We start from the raw sequence: 22,607 nt of genomic DNA, 5'->3' as shown, positions 1-22,607 counted from the left end.
TAGGTGAAGCAGTGTGTCCAGCGTAACACAGCCAGGAGGAGGTGACAGCCAGGAGGAGGTGACAGTGGCCCCAAAGCCTGCGCTCTTTACACTGTGTAAGTCACCTTCCAGAAGGAGGAGGAAGGAGGGGAAGAAAGGCGCTCATCTGAAAGCAATTAGTCTGCCCCTCAGCAGTCTCTTGGAGCTCTGCTCCTAGTGAGCCCAGGAAGCCAGGCAGAAACCAAGCACAGTGGCTCCGGGAGGCAATGGCTGTCTTTAAATTTGGCCCAGAGCAAAGCCAAGCTCTGCACTGAGATTCTGATCCCACCCAGCCAGGGGCTTACTAGGCACTGGCCAAACCTTGGGTACCCAGGAAGGGAGGCTTTATTCCCCCACCCACCTCAAAGAGCTTGAGTCCTTCAGTTCGGCCCCCTGGTCCATGCTACAGGGTCTAGGCCCAGCCGGACAGCAGCCTCCTGGGTCCCCACACCCCATCACACCATCTTCGGCATGGATGCTGGCAGAGTGTCAGAGCGGAGGGCGCCTTCTGGAGTAAGGGAACGTGGCTCCACCCCCAAGCGTTCTCTTATTAGGGTGTTCGGGACCACAGGCCTGTTAGGAAGGGCCCCTTCCCCACTTCACTGTTAAACTGAGCTAAGAGAGGTTAAGTAACTTGCCTGAAGATCGCCCAGCTGGCCAACGACATGCAAACCTAGGGACACGAAACGCAAAGCCCTAACCAAGGAACACTGCCTCAGCGCACTCTAATTCCAACCCCGATTCCGCCAGACTTCCGCGTTGTCCACACAACTAAAGGTTTGCTCCTTTACCACGGAGGCTTGGCGGCAGAGAGCCCAGGAGCCAGAAGCCCCGAGCCCGCCCCCGCAGGAAGCTCCCTGCGCGCCTTTCCCAGGCCCGCACCGCCCGCCCTCCCTCCCCCGAGAGCATAGGCAGCGTTTGTGGGAAACCAGGGCTCAGCGCGCTGGGAGGGAGTCAATTTATTCTGGAGAAAACATCTTTGTTCTGCGAGTGAAGGGGAGCCATTCCCAACAATTTAATGCTCTGTTCGCGGGCCCGGGTGCTGGGCTTGCAGCACGAGGCTTGTTCTTCGAGGCAGAGCCGCACATAATGAGGCTTCTCACTACAGCTCCCCGTCATCGTGCCAAAAACCAGAACGGTTATTTATCCATTAATCTGACATTACACCCCTGCATTTTATCTGCTTAAATAAATTTGGTGGTTAGAGTGTGTGCCTGGCGGAGAAGCTCCCGCATTCAATTCCCTACGCGCCACGGCGCGCAACGTTGCCATTGTAAACCGGCCTTGGAGTGGCGGGGCTGCGGTGGGCCAGCTGGGAAATGAGAGGGCAGAGGGGAGAATCCCGCCTCTCCCAGCTAGTCGGGATCCAGGCCTAACGGGACTGTTCCCCAGACACTGACTTCGGGGCTCCAGCGCGCAGCACCGAGTCACGTGGGCGCCGTGGCCTTTCTCCTACAGAACAAGCTGCCCCCTTCTCCAGCACCTACAGGCAGCGAGAATACAGGGCAAACCCCGTCCTAGACCCCACTGCCTGAGCTGGAATCCTGCTGTGCCACTCACTAGGTGTGGGACCTTGAGATGTCACCTGACCTGTGATGCCTGTTTCCCCACCTCCCTCCCCCTCGGGTTGTGAGAATTGAGTCACTGTCTATAAAGTGCTTAGAACAGTGCCTGGCACATATCAAGTGCTCAATAAGAGTTGGTTTTAAAATATTAATTTTTAAAATCTAGGACAATTGCTTATGTTTGGAAGTAGGCTTTGGAGATGGGCTAGACCACTGGGTTTCCCCACCTCAACCCTCTTCACTCAGTTAAGAAAAGTGGGTTTCATGGAATATTTCATTTGAACGGAGTGCCACTGCTTGAAAATATTTGGCTCACATTTTGCAGAGGAGCAAACAGAAAGCCAGAGAGGGGAAGGGACTTGTCCAGGAGCCTCTGCAAGTTCACAGCAAAGCTGGGAGCCGAATCCAGGCCGCCCACCTGCTGGGTCAGGTATTTTATTGGCAGCATGAGCTCCTGGGATGTTCATTCACCTCATTTTCATTGCCAGTCATGCTGACCCATGGAAGGTACCACTGGGCACCCTCCTCTCCCATCCCAGCAGCTGCAGTACCACCCCACGCTGGGGCTAAGAGCCCAGCCCCACCAACAGGTGAGACCCATGACCCTCAGACTTCAACATGCCCCACTCCGGAGCCTGGCAAGGCCTTTTCATTTGTCCTTCATTTGTTATTTCCTCTCATCCTCTGGTTCTCTACAACATTTCCTTGGCCCGGAAACTTGCTGGAACTTCCTGCCTGTCCTCCCTACATCTTGTCTGCCCCTTGTACCCTGTACCTCTGTCCCACAGGCTGGAGACTAACCCAGAGCAAGGAATCCCACCACCACTCGGTCCCTTGGATGCGGGCCCCCCTTGGAAACAGCTTTGCCCAGCTCAGATCCAGTCTGAGGTTACCACACTCTCTAGGGGCCCATTCCCTGAACACCTCCCAGAGGCTGGCCACTCCACCTGGAGAGCAAGGTTTCCACAATCTTCTCTGGCTCAGGAGGGCCTTCCCTGATGCCCCACGCTGACCGTGGAAGTAGATTGGGAGCGAAGTGGTGAGTCTGTAACCAGAGAGAAGAGCCATGTCCCACGCAGGAGCCGCTCTGCCCAGGCAGCTGCAGGCCCAGCCCCTGCCTCCTTCAGAGCAACAGAGAGGCAGGCATGCGGGCAGACAGACGCCCAACACAGAGACCTCCCACACGCTCGCTTGTCTGTGTCACCGCCGCCCCTTCCTGCTTGGCCCTGCAGACGAGGAAGCCCTCCAACCTGCAGCCAAATGCACTCCTTGCTGACCAGAGGCTCCTGGAGGAGAAGGGTTGCTCCCCCGACCCCAGGAAACCCTCTGAACATAGCTATCTGCCATCAAGACCTGGATCAGTCAGGCAGGAGCTGCACTTGCCCAGCCTTTTCCTTCCTACTCACACTTAAGCAAGACAAGTGGCATGGGCATGGAGAGGATCCCCTGGTCACACACTGGGCAGGGGCAGACCTGGGCTGCTCATCTTTTCCAAGCAGCTAGCCTGACCCAGGCCTGCAGGCTGAGTGGCCCACCCTGCCCGGCCCCCCATAGCTGTTAGCTCCCATACCCCCACCTCAGGCATGGTTCCATTATAACAAATTGTCCTTGCTCACCTCCCATTCCACTTCACTGATTGTCCCTCTCTTGACTCTTGTCCTGCCTTGGTCCCATCCTTGCCCCCTGACCAATGCTGCTATTGCAAAAGTGACCCAAGTTCTGAATTTCAGCAGCTTTTGATCATTTCAACTGGACCCAGCCCTGATAACCTGTGCCAGACACTGTGCCAAGTGCTTTAAAATCTAGGACTTAATTAGGTATGACCCTTCTGTTTTACAGATGAGGACACTGAGGCTTGCCCACAGGCATAAAGCTATTAAGTGGCCCAGCCTGGATGTGAACCCAGATGTGTCTGAATCCAGAGCCCCAGATCTTACCACCAGCCCTGCCACGTGGCTGGCACACCCACAGGTGTGTTCTCACCCCATGAGTAAAATCAGACACTGAGTCCCACTCCTGCAGCCATGGAAGATGGAGGGAAGAGGGCTGAGCCCCTCAGGGGATGGTGTCTGCAAGTTCTGTTCGGGGGTCTGTCTTCCTTCAGTGCCACTAACACTCACCTGTCATTGCAGGCAAGAGGAAATCAACATTTTACAGCAATAAAAGGCTGCTCCTGGTTAGACTGCAAAAGAATCAATCTTCTCTGACAGTTAATTTTCATTTTGCAACTTTCCCCGGCAACAACAGCAAGTAATGACCCTGAGGATCTGCAAAGTCGCTGATCAGCAGCCCAGCCTCCCACGCCCCTGACTCCTCCACTGCCCTGGCTCAGCCCCTTGCCATCCATGCCTACCATTCACCTCCCCTTTCAGCCCTCTGAGATCCAAGGGTCTCTCTGCCCAGTGAACCCTCTCAGAGGCTCAGGCCTAAACTTCTCCTTGGAGCACTGAGACAAGAAACAGACACACCAGAGCTTATAGTTGAAGCCAACCTGCTGGGATAGTCACTGAGAACCCCCTGGTCAACAGCACCATCCCATCCTCACTGCTCCCACCTCCCACCTCATCAGTGATCCTCCCCCTCCTAATAACCCATCATCACTGCCTCCCTAACACACCTATGACCCCAGCTATGACTCCAGGACCTACCACCAACCCCCAGTGCACAGCACCAATGACGCCATCAGAAAGCTCCTCCAGCAAATCCCTCTAATTCCCCCAAACCTCTTCCCAGAGCATTCACACACAGCATCCCTGCTTACCCCCAAATTCCATCAATAACCCCAAAACTACCACGTCTGACCCCTAAATACACTTCGTGCATTCCCAGCACTTCTGCACAGCTGAGGAGCCCCCAGACTCTGCACCTGTCCCCAGCTCCGCCCTAATCAGTTAAGGCTTCCCGATCTTTTACACACTACAGTCAGATGAGAGGATTCTTTCCCAGGGGAAGGCCCTCCTGCCTGACTCCCATGATCCCAGGTCAGCGATGGGTACCAGCCCAGCTCAGAGCTGCCAGGCCCAATTCTCCAGAGCCTACTCTGTGGCCTGGCAAGACAGATAAGAAAAGGCCCACTGGGCCTCTGGACTGTGGCTCTGTGGTGGCCTCAACACCAATTGCAGCAGCTTTCACAGGCTTAGGAAACCCTCTTGGTCCCCTGAACCCTGGGATTCACAGGCAGCGTGGAGCTTAAGTCTGCAGGGTTTTCTCATGAGGCCTACTACTTCCTGCCGGGCTACAGGATTGGGGAGTGGGATTCCCCCCACCCCTCCACTTTCCCAAAGTGCCCAAGACCAGGCAAACTCCAGGGAGGACTCTTCACCTATCCCCACAGAGTCTCTGTCCCCAGGAACAATAGTAAATACCATTTAGTGAGGCTCTCTGTGTGCCTAGCATGGTGCCAGCCAGGCTGACCACTCAGCACAGGGCCATGTCAGCATCACGTCACGGCATGGATTCCCACCCCAGGACAGTGCTTGGCACACAGCAGACAGCCACAAACATGTATTAAATAAATGAATAGATGGAATGCCTTCCAACTGTTACCTCATGAAATATCTCAGCTCCTGCAAGCTGGATATTATCATCCCAACTTCAATTTGAGGAAACAGGCTTCAAAAGAGCAGACTGTGGCTGAAAGTCATATAGCCATCAATGGGCAGAGCCACATTCAAACCCAAATCTGTGCAAACTCAGAGGCTCTGCTGTCTCTGATCCACATAGAGTCCCATTCAACAACGACAACAGTGGTGATGGTAGCTCAACCCAGCCCCATCCTGGGGCTGCTAAGTGCCCATCTCTTCCTGTCACCAAACTGCAGCTCCAGGAAGTGCAGGCGGCAGCCCCTACATCTCCCTGGCAACCCAGAAGCTTTTGTTCAGGAAGAATGAAGCTGATTCATCCCCCCAGGGTGAACAGCAGGGTCTAGACCTGTGAATGCAGCCTAGAGCCACCCAGACTGGATGGATGCATGCAGGGTCGGGGCCTTCGCTGGACCCTTCTGGGCAGGTAGTTCTGAGCGCTGGCCTTCGCTGGACCCTTCTGGGCAGGTAGTTCTGAGCACCCACCACACCCACTGGCCAGAACTCCACAGCCATAGCTCAACTGAAAGACAGCAAAAGGCACATGACATCCCACCCACAATGAAGAAAGCCTTACTCCTGGCCCTGCCCAGCTCTCTAGCCTCCTCCTCCGCCCACACACTTCCATAGGTCTCCAGAGCTCCAGAGACACACGCCACTAGCCTGCACCCAGCACCGCACTCTCATCCCTGCACCTTTTCACACTCTGTCCCTCACACTGCAGAGGCCCTTCCATTCTTGTGCCTCACTAGGGATTTCTTAGCTTCAAACTGGGGGCTCAGACACTATCCCCTCTGCAGTTCTCCCTATGAAGAATGTGTCACCACTCTGTGCACCCACAACCCAGTGCTCGCTCGTGTCATGCACAGTCATCTTACGTGGAGGTGTCCCTTTCCTGGGTTATGACTATCCCTTCCCCTAGACAGTAAGCTTCTAGAGGGGCCCCTCTCCAGCAAGCAGCCCCCGTTTCTGCACAGAAGAACACACATGGGGCATCTGAAAGTCACCACTGATGGGAACTTTCAGGGTATCCATAGTCAACTGCTACCCGGTATGCTCCTCCACTCCTCAGAGCTAGGTCTGCCAGGGACCTGCTCTGGCCAATGAAATGGAAGCCATGTGATAAGCATTTCTTCCTGGTAGATGTTTCCAAGCTGGTTCCAGCTTCCCGATTCCTCTCTACCGCTATCACCAACAGCATTTGGATACTGGCTGCTTGTCAGCCTGCTTCCTGGAGGAAGAGGATGGGAGGGAGCATAGCCCAGGACCATCCACGATGGACATGCAGCCTGAGCGAGGAATCAGTCACTGAAGTGTGGAGGTTGTTAGTTACTGCCACAGGGGCTAGTCTATTCTAACCCATGCAAGGTGTGAAAGAACCATGCTTCCTGCAGCGTCCAGGCCAGCACAAGGGTCAGGGACTCTAATGGGAGGCCACCAACACCACTGGCTGGCTTTCTACATAGACTTAGTGCCAGGTGTGTCCCTACAATAACCACATGATGAAATCTGAAAAAGGAAGAGGCACGTGAGGCATGTTAGAAAGATTGGGGTTTGGAGCCGGGTGCCGTGGCTTACACCTATAATCCCAGCACTCTGGGATGCCAAGGCGGGCTGATCACTTGAGGTCAGGAGTTTGAGACTAGCCTGGTCAACATGGTGAAACCCCATCTCTATTAAAAATACAAAAATTAGCTGGGTGTGGTAGCACATGCCTGTAGTCCCAGCTACTTGGGAGGCTGAGGCAGGAGGCTTGCTTGACCTGTGAGGCGGAGGTTGCAGTGAGCTGAGATCACGCCACTGCACTCCAGCCTGGGTGACAGAGTGAGATTCTGTCTCAAAAAAAAAGAAAAGAAAAGAAAGATTGGGGTTTGGAAAGCAGACTTGGGTTCAAATCCAAGCTAAGTCACGTCTGTGACTTTGGACAAATCCCTTCACCTCTGTGAACCTTGGTTTCCTTATCCTAAAGTAGGTGCAACAAAACCTACCTCCCAGGGCATTCTTAAAATAACAGGAGCACAGACATCACATATAAAGTGTCTGGCACATTGAGAATTTTCCATTGCTCAGGGTGGCTAACCTTTGATTAGCTCCAAGATGCCTGGAGGGCTGGGGGCAGGAGGAACTGGCCTGAGTCCCAAGCCCTGGCCTGGGCAGGCTCCAGCACAGCCAGGTAACTGAGGATAGGCTGTATCTAAGATGACACCCACCCACACAGGGCACACAGAGGCCCCAGCTCCTGCTGTGCTGGCCTCACTGAGGTCACCAAGCCAATGCTCCAAGTTATGCACCCAGCTCCCTTGCCCCTTCACCCACACACATTCTGAGAGACACCATTTCTGGCTCTGCACACTGGCTGGCATTGACCCCTTGCTAATTAAGAGTTCTCTTGGCCTTAGCCTTGTGCCTTTCCCGGTTCTCAGTCCTTCCTCTCATCCTCCCTGGTCACAGCTGGCCCTTTCCTCAGGCCCCATCTAGGGCTGCTTTCACTACCCTTTAGTCTCAATTCCCAAGTTGGACTTCTGAGGCAGATTGGCAGCAACTTCTTGAAGGTAGGGGCACATCCTGTTTGCTTTTTGCTGCCCCTCTAAGACATGAGACCCACATTTATTGACCATTGCCTAGGTGTACCCCATGAAAACCCCGCAAGATGCCTGTAATACAAGGTACCATTTCACTGTGCTATGGGCACTAAGACCCCTGTAGGGAAGGGGTCTACAGGGCTCACACATGAGTCTTCTGACCCAAGCTCCTCCCTACAGCCTCCCTCACAGAATTAAACATCCCCTTCCCTTAATACCAAACAAACCTATCCTTATTTGTAGGTCTTCCTGGAACAGTGTTCATAATTGCATTCAATGAAAAGCATTTTAAATGAATCTAATTCTCAATAGTTTGGAAACATGGAACATCTGCTTTGTCTGAGCAGCCGAATCTTCTGATTAAAACAATGATAAAGCCTTTCCCTCACCCCTTCAGACTGTGGCCTCCTTGAGGGCAGGGGCTATAAGTTGTTCCATTCAGTACCCACTGGGGCCTGGCACAGAACAGTGATCAGTAGCAGATTAAATCATTAAATCACTATCCACCTCACTCCAACAATTGCCTCCTCTCTACCACCCCCACCCTTCATTCTCTCCATTCCCTCCATCATTAAATGAGCTCAGATACAACTATTAAAAATAAATAATAATTGGTCCAGGCATGTGGTTCATGCCTGTAATCCCAGCACTTTGGGAGACCAAGGCGGGTGGATCACTTGAGGTCAGCAGTTCGAAACCACCCTGGCCAACGTGGTGCAGCCCTGTCTCTAGCAAAACTACAAAAATTAGCCAGGTGTGGTGGTGCATGCCTGTAATCCCAGCTACTCAGGAGGCTGAGGCAGGAGAACTGCTTGAACCCAGGAGGCGGGGTTGAAGTATTGAACCGAGATTGTGCCACTGCACTCCAGCCTAGGCAATAGAGCGAGACTCCATCTCAAAAATAATAATAATAATAATAATTTGTACTTCTGCTTCTAACCCAGCTAAAGTAAGAGGAATCCAATTTGCCAATCAGAATTTATTCATGGAATAACCAAAGAAAAAAATGAGCAAAATATATGGAGCAATGGTTTTTCAAGACATTGGAGAGAAGGCAATGAAGGACAGTGATTCCAGAGGCTAAGATCAAACAAGGCAAGCCCTACAATTTCTTCAGCTGTCTTTAGGGACTTCCCAGGGTAACACAGGAGGCAGAGTCCAGCAGATGTCCTGAGTTGCAGATTTGGAGCTCAGAGTCTAGAGACCAAGGCTGCCAGAGTTCATAGGACAGTACCAGAGAAGAGTGACGGGCACAGAGAGAGACACCTGGCGAGCTTTCAGAAACTCCCACTCAAGTGTTCGGCAGAGTGTGAGTAGACGCCCCAAAGCCAGGAGAAGAATCATCCAAAAGATTTGAGGGAATAGTATCTGGTACTTTCAAGAACAGTGACCGTTTCCAACAAGACTAGAAACCCTCATGATTCACAGGACATTGGGTAGAGTATGTAGAAAGGTCCTGCCTCAGTAGTAGCAGCTCTGTCCTGCCTAGCAAATAGTAAAAGCAAGACCCAAAAGGATCAGACTATTTCCACATAACTGCATCCCAGAATAAAGCCCAAGGATATTTCTAAGAATGCAAAAATATCCATCACAATGTCTGGAATACAATCAAAACTGATTAGGTATGTAGAGAAGCAGGAAAAAAATTTACTCATATGAAGAAAAAAAATCAATTGATCAAAAGCAAACCACAACTGAAACAGATGTTGAAATTAGCAGACAAAGATATTAAAACAGTCATTATAACTACATGCCGTATGTTCAAACGTTAAGTAGAGACATGGAAGATTTAAAATAAGATGCAAATCAAGCTTCTAGAGATGAAAAGTACAATATGTGAGATTTAAAAAATAAACTGAATTAGATTAATGTCAAATTTGATACAGCAGAAAAAAATGAGCAAATTTAAACACATGGAAAAAGAAACTATCCAAAGTTAAACAGAGAAAGAAAAATAATCAAAAAAGAGAAAAGAAGAAAGAAAGTAACATTGGTGAGCAATGGGACAACGTCAAGTGGTCTAGCATATGTGTAACTGGAGTCCCAGAGGGGAGAAGAGTGGGAGGGAAAAGAAAAAATATTTATAGAAATAATTCATGAAAAATTTCAAATTTGACAAAAACCATAAATGCACAGATGCAAAAATCTTAAGAAATCACAAGCACAAGAAACATGAAGAAAAATGTATCAAGACACGTTATAATCAAAATGATAAAAATCAAGATAAAGAGAAGGCAGCCAGAGAAATATATAATGTTCAGAGGAAAAAGGATAAGGATGACAGTAAATTTCTGATCAGAAACAATGCAAATAGAACACAATGCAGAAACATCTTTAGTATTGAAAGAGAGAAAAACTATCAACCTAGATTTTTATACTACAAAAAAAAAATCTTTCAAAAATGATGGTGGACTAGAATGGCAGAGTAGACAACTCCAAGTTCTAATCTTCCTACAGAAACATTCAAAAAATGAACAAACAAAAAAGCAAAAACTGCCAGAGCCAACTTTGTCAAAACTCTGGAAAACAGTCAAAGGTTTACAACAACCAAGAGAACACTTAGTCAAGAAAAAGGCAACTGGCCGGGCACGGTGGCTCAAGCCTGTAATCCCAGCACTTTGGGAAGCCGAGATGGGCGGATCACGAGGTCAGGAGATCGAGACTATCCTGGCTAACACGGTGAAACCCTGTCTCTACTAAAAAATACAAAAAAAATAGCCAGGCGAGGTGGCGGGCGCCTGTAGTCCCAGCTACTCGGGAGGCTGAGGCAGGAGAATGGCGAAAACCCGGGAGGCGGAGCTTGCAGTAAGCTGAGATCCGGCCACTGCACTCCAGCCTGGGCGACAGAGCGAGACTCCGTCTAAAAAAAAAAAAAAGAAAAGAAAAGAAAAAGGCAACTTTAGGGAGGTATTGTGGCATTTTTACTTGCCCATGCCCCCTCCCTCCCCCAGCATGGTGTTAGGTTGAAGTGGTGCCATCTTGAAGTGGTGCCATCCCATGCTCCCATTGTAAGACCTTCATCTCTAGTTCTAGAGGGAGCAGAGCAGATATTATTCACAAATTATTATGACTATCTGTTATAGGCTGTCTGAGGGATACCTGAAGGATTGATGCAAGGTACTCTTCTACGTTCCCCCTAACTTGGAACTTAGACCAAAAAGTAACAGGCATTACTCACAACATTGCAAAGCAAACGAACAACTCACAGACACTTGGGATAAAAGACACAGTTGAGACATACAATAGACTGCCTAAGACCTGTGAGGAAAATCTTGGAACATTCTTTGGGAAATTGGGACATTCAAAAGTACCAATTTATACTGAGGAATTTAAAAAGCTACATTAGGCATAGGGCAAGATGCATGCTAAGAAAAGAAATAAGAAGACCCTAAGCTTTCTCTAGGCACACTAATCTCTAGGCACACTAATCTCTAGGCACAATGCCAGCCTGGCTAAGTGCTGAAGGATTTCCCCAACACAGAGAAATCTGCAAAGACTGAGAGAGATGTCTGGTGTATTTCTGTTTTTCTTGTTTGTTTGTTGTTGTTGTTTTGCTTTTAGCTCATGACATTCAAGGAATTATCTGTCAAAACATTAACCAAACACAAGCTAAAGGATCAGAGACTTCAGTGATCACACCAGACAATAAATATAATCTTTGAGAAAGTTACTAAACAAAGAAGTATACACCCTTCAACAATTAGGAAAAAAAAAAAAAAAAAAAAAAAAAAAAAAAACAGCAGCCTCTGGGGAAGGAAGATAATATGATTTCCAGAGTTACCACATTATAATACTCAGATGTCCTTTTTTAAAAAAGGACACAAAGAAACAAGAAAATATGGCCCATTCAAAGGAACAAAGTGAATTTACACAAACCATGCCTAAGGAAGCCCAGGCATCAGACTTACTAGATAACAACTTTAAAACAACTGTCTTAAATATGCTGAAAGTGGTAAAGGAAGACATGGACAAAGAACTAAAGAAAATCGAGGAAATTATATATGAACAAAATGAGAAAATCAATAAAAAGATTAAGATTAATTTTTAAAAGAAGCAAATAGAAATTCTGGAGCTAAAAAGCACAATAACGAAATGAAAAATTCACTAGGGCATTAAAGAACAGATTTAAATGGACAGAAGACAGTGAACTTAAAGATAGGACAACTGAAATTATCAAGTCTGAGAAGCAGAAAGAAAAGAGAAAGATGAAAAGTGAACAGAACCTAAATGACCTATGAGATACCATCAAGCAGACTAACATACTCGTTATGAGTGTTCCAGAAGGAGAAGAGAGAGATAAAGGGGAAGAAGAATATTTGAAGAAATAGTGGCTAAAAACTTCCCAAATTTGATGAAAGACATAAAATTAAAATCCAAGGAGTTCAGCGAACTCCAAGTAAGATAAACTCATAGACCCATACAGAGACCCTTTATAATCAAACTATTGAAAGACAAAGACAAGGAAAGAATCTTAAAGGCATAAAGAAAGAAGGAACTTGTCATGTACAAGGGATTCCCAATGCATTGGTTTACTGGGAGTGTCATAACAGAATACCACAAACTGGGTGGCTTGAGCAATGGAAATGATTTGTCTCACAGTCTGGAGGATAGAAGTCTGAAATGGGAGTGTCAGTAAGGCTGGTTCCTTGTAAGGACTTTGAGAGAAGGATCTGTTACAGGCCTATCTCTTTGGCTTATAGATTGCCATCTTCTCCCTATGTCTCTTCACACCGTCTTCCCTCTATGTATGTTTATCTCAGTGACTAAATTTTCCCATTCTATAGGGATGCAAGTCATATTGGATTAGGGCCCGCCCTAATGAACTCATCTTAACTAATTATATCAGCAATGACCCTATCTCCAAATAAGTTCACAAGTGCACATTCTGAAGTACTGTGTGTCAGCACTCCAACATATGAATTTTTTGAGACACAATTCAACACATGACATTCAATACGAATTTTTTTTTTTTTTTTTTTTTTTTTTTTTTTTGGAGACAGGGGTCTCACTTTGTCACCCAGGCTGGAGTGCAGTGGTACAATCTTAGCTCACTGCAACCTCCGCCTCCTAGGTTCAAGCGATTCTCATGCATCAGCCTCTAGAGTGGCTGGGATTACAGGCGTCCACCACCACACCCAGTGAATTTTTGTAGTTTTAGTAGAGACAGGGTTTCACCATATTGGCCAATCTGGTCTCAAACTCCTGACCTCAAGTATTCCATCTGCCTCGACCTCCCAAAGTGCTGGGATTATAGGCGTGAGCCACTGCACCCAGCCTTCAATAAGATTTAGCATCCAATTTGTCATCAGAAATCAAGGCAGTCAGAAAGCAGTGGGATGACATATTTTGAGTGCTGGGAAAAAAAAAAAAAAAAACAACTAAAAAACTCAAGAGTTCTAAATCCAGCAATAGTGTCCTTTAAAAGAGAGAGCCATTGTGCTAAATGAAATAAGCCAGTCACCAAGGACAAACACTTTATGATTCTGCTTATCTGAGATACCTAAAATCATCAAAATCATAGAGACAGGAAGTAGGATAGTGGTTTTCAAGGGCCGGGGGGAGGGGAAAATAGGGAGTTATTGTTTAACACGTACAGAGTTTCAGTTTGGGAAGATTAAAATGTTCTCAAGATGGAGGGTGGTAAAGGCTGCACAACAATATGAATGTACTTAAGGCCACTGAACAATACACTTAAAAATAGTTTAAAATGTAGAGTTTAGGTTATATAAATTTTACCACAACTTTTAAAAAGAGAAATTAAGATATGCTTAGACAAACAAAAGCTGAGGGCATTTCTTACCACTGGATCTTCTCTGTAAGAAATGCCAAAGGAAGTCCTTCAGATTGAAAAGAAAGGACACTACACATTAACTCAAAGCTGCATGAAGGAATAAATGCAAAGGTAACTACATGGGCAAACATAAAAGCCATTCTTGTATTTTTAGTTTATAACTCTACTTTTATTTTTTACATAATTTTTAAAACACATGAATTTTTAATTATAAATCTATTTTAATCGGCACACAATTGACAAAGATGTGATTTGTCATAATAACATAAACAAGGAAATAAAGATATATAAGACCATAGTTGTGTATGCTGTTGAAGCTGGTATCAATTCTAATTAGATTGTTATAAATTTAGGATGTTAAGTGTAATCCTGAGGGTAACCACAAAGAAAATATCCAAGGAATATACACAAAAGGAAACTAAAAGGGAATCGAAGTGTTTCACTACCAAAAAAAATCAACTAAACACAAAAGAAGCCATTAATAGAGAAAATGAGGGACAAAAAAGTAATTAATAGACATACTGAAAACAAACAGTAAAATGGTAGAAGTAAGTATATTCTTATCAATAATTACTTTAAATGTAAATGGGTTAAACTATAAATAGTAAAATGGAAGAAGTATATTCTTATCAATAATTATTTTAAATGTAAATGGGTTAAACTATAAACAGTAAAATGGCAGAAGTAAGTATATTCCTATCAATAATAACTTTAAATGTAAATGGGTTAAACTATAAATAGTCAAGTGGCAGAAGTAAGTATATTCTTATCAATAATTATCAAAATAATAGTAATTTTAAATGTAAATGGGTTAAACTCTCCAACCAAAGACAGGGGCTGCAATAGTAAATTTTACAAAACATGATTGAAGGTAAATGACTCATTTTACATCCAAAGACATAAGCAGGTCACAAGTGAAAGGATGGAAAAAGATATTCCATACAAATTGTAACCAAAAAAGAAGTGGGGTGGCTATACCACTATTTTTCAAATTGACTGTAAGTCAAAACTATAAGAAGAGATAAAGAAAGTCATTGTACATAAATTTTAAAGGGTCAATCCAGTGACCTGGGTTTCTGCTTTAAGCATTTGTCTTAAGAAGAGCAAATTAAACCCAAAGTAAATAGAATAAAGGAAATAATAAATATCAAAGCAAAAAAAGGATAAAATAGAAAACAGAAAAACAATAGGAAAATCAATGAGACCAAAGGCTGGCTTTTTTTCAAAAATCAATAGTATTAATAAACATCTAGCCACACTGATCAAGATAAAACAAAAAGACATAAATTATCAATATCAGAAATAAAAGAGATGACGTTACTACAGATCCTACAGCTATTAAAAAGATAATAAGGACATATTATGAACAAGAATAAACTCATCAGCATAGATCAAATGGACCGATTCCTTGAAAGACACAAACTACTAATGCTCACTCAAGAAGAAACAGATAACCTGACTAGCCTTATTATCCATGAAGGAAATGGAATTTGGAGTTAAGAACTATCCAACATGGAAAACTCTAGACCCTGATGACTTCACTGATGAATTCTACCACATGTTTAAGAAAGAAATGATACCAATTCTACATAGCTTCTTCCAGAAAATTGTAAAGGAATAAATACTTCCCTATTTGTTCTATTAGGACAAAATTACCATGATAACAAAACCAAAGACATTACAAGAAATAATAATAATAAACCACATGTGTAACGGACTGAATGTTTGTGTTCCCCCAAAATTCACATGTTGAAGTATTATCACTAATTCGATGGTATCAGGAGGTGGGATCTTTGGAAGGAAATTAGGTCATGAGAGTGGTGCTCTCATGAATGTGATGAATTCTTTATAAAAGGAACCCTAGAGAGTTCTCTTGCCCTCTTTCCACCATGGAAAGGTACCACAAGAAGTCAGCAGTCTACAACTCAGAAGAGGGCCCTCATCAATGCGGGACCATACTGGTATCCCCCTCAGACTTCCAGCCTCCAGAACTGTAAGAAATCAATTTCCGTTACTGATAAGTTTCCAGTTTAGAGCACTTTGTTATAGCAGCCTTATAAACGAAGACAACCTGCCGATATCGCTCATGAATTTAGATGCAAAAACTTTAGCAAATCAAATCCAATAATATATAAAAATGATAATATATCATGACTAAGTAAGAGTTAACATTTAACTTAACATTTGCAATCAAATCACCATATCAACAAGCCCAAAAAGAAACACATATGATCATCTCATTGAACATGGTAAAAGCATTTGACTATTGTAAAATCAATCCTAATAAAAATTCTCAGCAAATGAGGCATAGAAGGGAACTTCTTGATTTGATAAAGAACATTTATAAAAACCTACAGCTAACATCATATTTAGTGTTGAAAGACTGAAAAGGGTGGTTTTCTCCTACGATCAGAAAAAAGGATGTTCACTCTCATCACTTCTAACATTTTACAAGAAGTTCCAGCCATTGCAATAAAGAAAATGAAATAAAAGTCATCCAAATTGGGAAAAAGCAAAACTGTCTTTCTTCACAGGTGACATTATCATTTATTTAGAAAATTTGATGGAATCTACCCTTTAAAAAAAGGTGCTAAAACCAATAAGTAAGTTTAGCAACATTGCTACATATTAATATACAGGCTGGGTGCAGCAGCTCACGCCTGTAATCTCAGTGCTTTGGGAGCGACAGACAAGAGATCACTTGAGGCCAGGAGTTTGAGACCAGCCTGGGCACCATAACAAGATCTCATCTCTACCACAAATTTTAAAATTAGCCAGACATAGTGGTGCACATCTTTAGTCCCAGCTACCCAGGAGGCTGAGATTGGAAGATTGCTTGAGCCCAGGAGGTCAAGGCTGCAGTGAGCTATGATTGCACTCCAGCCTGGGCAACAGAGCAAGACCCTGTCTCTAAAAATAAATTCAAATAAAATGAAAGATCAATATATCAAACTCAATTGTATATTACAAATTTAAAATTTTTAAAATATTATTCACAATAGCATCAAAAATGGAGTATTTAGGGACCAGTCTGACAAAATTTCCACCATGACAACTTATCCTTCATCTTCTCCCTCCTCTACTTGCTGCTCCTTCAATGATTCCTTGTTCTTCATTTCAGGAGCACAGTCAACGCCAAACTTAACAAGCTCCTCAGTATGGCCAGTAGATTCAGAATAGCAATGATATCAGTTGCAAAGAGAGTTTTAATACTTAACATGGAGACATTCATTATGGTGAGAACCCTTGTGAAAGCAGAAGGAGCAAAGCCTTCCTAAGTCATTGTAGCAGGGGCTGAGTGGTTTCCATCTCTCCTCTCTTCATTTATTTCACAAAAGCTTTCATCATGCCTCTCCCATAGAATCAAGCCCTGACTCTTCAGCACAGCTTTCAAGGCCATGATCCAGCCCCCTACCTACTTTTCCAATGTTCTTTCCCCTAACCTCCTTTCACTGACCCTTTCTGCCAGCTAAATGGATTCACTGCTCCCCATACCTCCCCTACAGTTTCCCTTGTCAGTGCATAAAATATCCATGTATTTTCTCTCCCCCATTTTCCCTTCTTCCTTCTCTCCTTTTACAGCTCATTCTCCAGCCTCAATTACTCTTCTTTCTGCCCATATCCAAATCCTTCTCAGCCCTTACAGACCAGCTGAAAATGCCTCCTTCTCCAAGAAGCCCTCCCTGACTCTACCAACCATGGGGATCACCGTTCCTCTGAGCCTCGCCTGGAGCCAGGGGCACTTTCCCTTTGGGATGTGTTTCTTGTCTAATTCCTGTACTGACTGAGAATGCAATAGCCAGATAGGGCAGAGCCTACATCTGGCTCATCTATACAACCCAAAGTACCTCCAGCAGGGCCTGGCACAGCAAAAGAAACCATTGGTAAGTGTTGGAAGAGGGGGGAGGAAGTGGCTTCATCTGGAAAGAGGAAGGAAATGGAATACTTGGATAAAGAGAGGCAAGAAATGATGTGGTGAGGGGAAGGCATCTTTCATTTACTTCCTCTCTGACACTGAGCTGCTGGGATTGCAGAGGAAGTTGAGGTGCACAGTAGAGCTGCACCTATTGTGGCCAGTGGCCACAGAGGGGTTATGGGGTACAGCAAGGTGGGCTGGCTCTTCAGGGAGAATTTCTCACCAGTGCCGTCCTGGGCTAGAGGAAAACTGTAACATTTCTGCTGCCTCATCTACCCTCCTCTCCTACCCACTGGGCAGGCGGCTGTGCCTAACCCTGGCTTATTTGGAGTTCATCTGAAAATCAGCATGGGGAACTATGGCCAAAAGCAACTTTGTTGTTCATGAGATCTTCCAAATTCAGGAGTTTCAAGTGCCCAGCAGTTAGAGAAAGGAAGCAGGTGCTCTGGGTTCCCACTGCCCACAGACCCATGGCCTGAGGCCTAGGACAGTAGTCCTAGGCCTTCACTGGGCATCAGGATCAGCTGGGGAGGTTTTTAAAATGTAGATGCCCATGTCCCATCTCCAGAAATGCAATTTCAATTGATCAGAGCTTGAGCACACTTTAAAAGCTCCCCCAGATGATTCTGCTGGGCAGCCAGGTTGAGACCCTCGGCCTAGGAAGGACTTCTTCCAGCCCACAGTTATTCTAGGATGGGGACAGAGCACTGCTCAGGGAGGAGGCCTCCTGCCTTCTGTAAGGTCTGCTTAAATGCCACTCCTTCCCATACTCCTCAGTGGAAAGCACAATAGCCCAGTGGTTAGGTTCAGACAGACCCTGGCATCTAGTCATCTAGGTTTGCATCCCAATCCCACAGAGTGGTGCCTTGGACAAGTGATTCCACCACTTAGAACCTTGGTTTGCTCATCCGCAAACTGGGAAGACCATTGTCAGCTTGCATGGCTGCTAGAAGAATGAAATGGGAAAGTGAATTCATGAAGTCCCTGCAAATCCTAGCATACAGCAGATGTCCAAGCAGTGCCCTCGTGCTCCCATCCCAGCCTCTAAAGGTAGAGGCAGGAGGCTTGGGTGTCCCTCTCTCTCCCTGGGTTACTTGGGCAAATCATTGGACCTCTCTGGGCCTCGGTTGCCTCATCTGTAAAATGGAGAAAACCACAGCAGGAGCTGGGCCTTTGTTTCTTTACTCCACCAGGGAAATCAGAGACAGGGAGTCTTCAGAGCATAGCCCTTCCATGGGTCCAGGTGCTGGCTGAGTCTGTCCTCTCAGGGGATCCGTGGTCCATCTCAGGGAACAGTTCAAAGAGTGCAATTCCCCAGCAAGCTCTTGAATCCCAACCAGCCCAGGAAGAAAAGAGGCTGTACTGGAGGACGTTTGTGTGTAAGTAAAGAGCAACCATGAGCAGCAAGACCATTTAAGCATGGCAGTATCCAAGGGTGGGCACGAGGGCTCTTCCCAGGGAGTAACAGAGAGTGCTGGCCTCTTTCACTAGACACCCCCTAAATTCAGGGATTGTGGCCCCTCCCTGGGAGCTCCCCTCCCATGTCCTCTGAGCCCCCCACTGCCATGGCCCAAGATCAGCCATTATCTCCCTCCTAGATGTCCACACCAGCCCTGCCTCCAACCCATTCTCCACCCTCAGCAGAGAAACCCTCCAAGAATCAGATCTGTTCATGCCACTCTTCCACCTGAAGCCACTCAGCAGCAACCCACTTGGCTCACAGTCAAGGCCGAGCTCTCCCCAGTAGCATAAGGACCCTTCACAGGCAGGGCCAGGCCTCTGCCCACCAGTGCACCCTTACCCCTGCCATCCCCTACACCTTCTGAACTGCTCTCACTTCTTCTAAGACACCAGCCCCCTACCCTAGGCACCTCTCTGCCTGTCCATGTGCCCTCATGGCCTGCAATGCCCGTCCCTGCCCTGCTGCATGCCTGGCCAATTCCTCCAACTCATCCTCCAAGGCTCTGCTTTGGCACCATCTCCTCCAGGTAGTCTTCCCTGGAGATTCCTCCCCAGGCAGGGTTAGGAGACTCTCCTCCGGGAAAGCTCAGCCCCCATACTATCCTTTCCCCTGTGCTATTTGCACAGACTGGGGAGGAGGAAGGGAGGACTCAGACCTCCTCAAGACAGCACGCAGACCTTTCAACTCATTCAGCTCCCCACATGTGGTGAGGGGCCCCAGTGTCTAGCCCACTCCCTGGCTGGAAGGAAGGATTCAGCAGGACCAAGCAGATTTTAGGGGAACTGGCCTGCTAGAGAAGGAGGGCCTGGCATCAGGCTCTTGGTTGGAAAGAGCTGTGGCTGGGTAGCTTGCCCATATGACACACACACGTACACACCTGCCCTCACACACACATGCACACACATGCACACACACGCCTACCCTCACACACACATGCACACACATATACAAACACACCTGCCCTCACACACACAGCTGCACATACAACCTGCCCTTACACACACATCTGTATATACACACCTACCCTCACACACACCAGCACATACACACCTGCCCTCATACACACAACTGCATATACACACCTGCCCTCACACACACATCTGCATACACATCTGCCCTCACATACAAACCTGCATATACACACCTGCCCTCTCACACACATCTGCACATACACACCTGCCCTCACACACCTGTATATACACACCTGCCCTCACACACACACCTGCATATACACACCTGCCCTCTCACACACAACTGCATATATATACCTGCCCTCACACATACCAGCACATACACACCTGCCCTCATACGCCTGCATATACACACCTGCCCTCAGGCACACACTTGCATACACACATCTGTCCTCACACACATACCTACACATACACACCTGCCCTCATACACACACCTGCATATATACACCTGTCTTCAATCTGCCTTCACACACACACCTGCACACAACACGTCTGCCATCACACACACTTGCACACACATGCACCCCTACACACACACAGCCCACCCTTGTCACTGCTGCATTTTCAATTACAAACGGAGTCTCCTCGAGCAGCTCAGCCACCTCCTAATCAGGCTCTGATTCACTGAGGCACACAGGAACTTAGAGGTTCCATCTCCAAGCCATGGAGACTACAAATGCTCCTCTTAAACAAAACCAGAGCTCCAGCTCGCAGGACACACCCACTTCCACTACTGCTGAGCTAAGGGCTGCCCTACCATTGCTGAGGTGAACCAGCTCTTCTTCTGCCAGCTCCCAGGTGGGGGCCAACAAAGCTGCTTTGCTCCACCACACAGCCAGGCCTCTCAGAGCAGCTCCCGAAGCAGCAAATGTGGGCCCTGCAGGTCACAGGCTCTCAGTGTGGCTGTCAAGGCAGGCAGAAAAGCTAAGAGAGCGCCCTCAGTAAACGTGGATGCTGTGGGGAAAGGCCACAATGCCATCCACTGTCAGGAGCCAACATCCTGGGTCAGAGTCTAAGGATGGGGCATAGGGTCGCAGCAGAGGGAGACGGCAGAGTGGGCAGTGGGCACTGCGATACAGGGGAAGAAAACTGGGCTGTGGCCACTCAGGTCTGGCTGTACCCTGGTCTGCAGAGTGGTTCAGGACAGCCTTGCCACCTCTTGAGCCTCAGTGTCAAGACCTAAACCATGGAGACAACAGTAATGGGGTTGCTAGAAGGTACAACAAGACCATGCCATGCTTCTCTAGCCCACAGGTGGACAGTCCTCCCTCCATGGTGATGGAGTCAGGAGAAGAGACGAGTGAGCCCCCCACCCCACCCCACCCCCCATGGCCAGGGACCTTTGCCTCTACCCCTCCTCAGCCCAGAGGAAGCATCCAGAGTGTCCCTGCAAACACCACCGCAGCACCAGTAGTGTCAGACTCTACAGCCTGTGAGGCCTGGCTTCCCCTGAGCCAGGCGAACATCTGTTGACAGCGATGGCTCTGAAGCCAGACACCCTTTCCCGCCTCCGTCTCAGGCTGCTAGCAGGGACTTCCTAGATGGCATGCTCAGGATCGCCCTGCACATGACACTCATGGTGAAGCCTGCAGTGACACGCTTGCCTAAACCAAATGTGACATTCTTAATGACCCAAAAAGAGGATGCAGCCAGGGAGACTCCAGCCACCGCCCGTCACAGAAACAAAGGGCACAGCTTCTCATCAACATGCTGCTTAAATGCCCCAGCCCAGGGCCCCTGCCGACTGGGTCAACAATGCAGGAAACCTGTGCCACCTCCGAGAGACCAGCACTGTGCCCACCACCTGGCCTGCGGTAATAATAACCATATGTCAGCATGTCTGCACAGGGCTTTCAGGATGCCAGACACTGCTCTGAGATACGTACTGGAGATGAGGGCGCAGGTGTAGGTGCTGGTGTTGGCATGGTTGTAGGTCTAGGAACAGGTACAGATTAGATGTAAGAATAGGAATAGGAGTAGAAGGAGGTCAAGGCATAGATTAGATATATGGTAAGTCCTTACTTAACATCACTGATAGGACTTTAAGCGAAACAATGTATAATGGAAACCAAATTTTTTTCTCATCAACATTGTAATGAAGACATTTGAGCAAAACCTTATTTGAGAACCTGCTGTACATTGTTTTGCATAAAGTTTCCAATAACTTATCAACAACATTAAGCAAGAACTTATTGTAGATGTGGGTTTAGGTCTAGAAATTGGTGTAAGTATAGATGAGATGTAGATATAGATATAGATTTAAATTAGATGTCGGGATAGGGATAGGAATACGTTAGATGCAGGCTGTAGGTGTAGGTATAAGTAGAGGTTAGGGGTAGCCTGTAGGTGTAGGTAGAGAGAGGTATAGATGAGGCATAGATATAGGTGCATAGGTATATTGAAGTGTAGATGTATAGTTATAGGATCATCTTGTTCCTCACCACAACCCTATAAAGAGACAAATATTTACAGATGAGGAAACAAGCATGACGGTGAGCCTGGACCACCACCCAGCACTGACCTGGGTGCTGGGCCTTCATTGAGGACCCAGGAAGCATGCTGAGGGAGCAGCCTATGCCCCCCTGGCTGGAGATGAGGCAGTCTCCATGGCTCCATCGTCAGCAAAAGATTCCACACTTGGGCACCGTTCCCTCTCCTGCCTTTTTACTAGTTTTGGGGGAACCACCATGGGGTCCACGAAGTCCCTGCTTCCGCCCA

At 46.9% G+C, this 22,607-nt stretch overlaps 1 protein-coding gene across 4 annotated transcripts in view; it reads right to left on the bottom strand.

The window, feature by feature from the left end:
- GRID1 (glutamate ionotropic receptor delta type subunit 1) overlaps positions 1 to 22,607 on the bottom strand; it is a 798,312-nt gene that overhangs the window by 697,285 nt on the left and 78,420 nt on the right. Inside the window, exon 1 of one of the 4 annotated variants that reach the window (XM_007962724.3) lies at positions 380 to 817. The exons of the other annotated variants lie outside the window; for them this stretch is intronic. The gene's annotated coding sequence lies outside the window, so the exon portion shown is untranslated. Of the gene's footprint in view, positions 1 to 379; positions 818 to 22,607 lie in introns of those variants that run through there. 4 annotated transcript variants of the gene reach the window in all.

The sequence above is a fragment of the Chlorocebus sabaeus genome, chromosome 9 (assembly GCF_047675955.1).
Source record: "Chlorocebus sabaeus isolate Y175 chromosome 9, mChlSab1.0.hap1, whole genome shotgun sequence".
NCBI classification, from domain to species: domain Eukaryota; kingdom Metazoa; phylum Chordata; class Mammalia; order Primates; family Cercopithecidae; genus Chlorocebus; species Chlorocebus sabaeus.
Note: the sequence above shows the minus strand (reverse complement) of the source record. Positions and strands in the feature narration are given on the sequence as shown.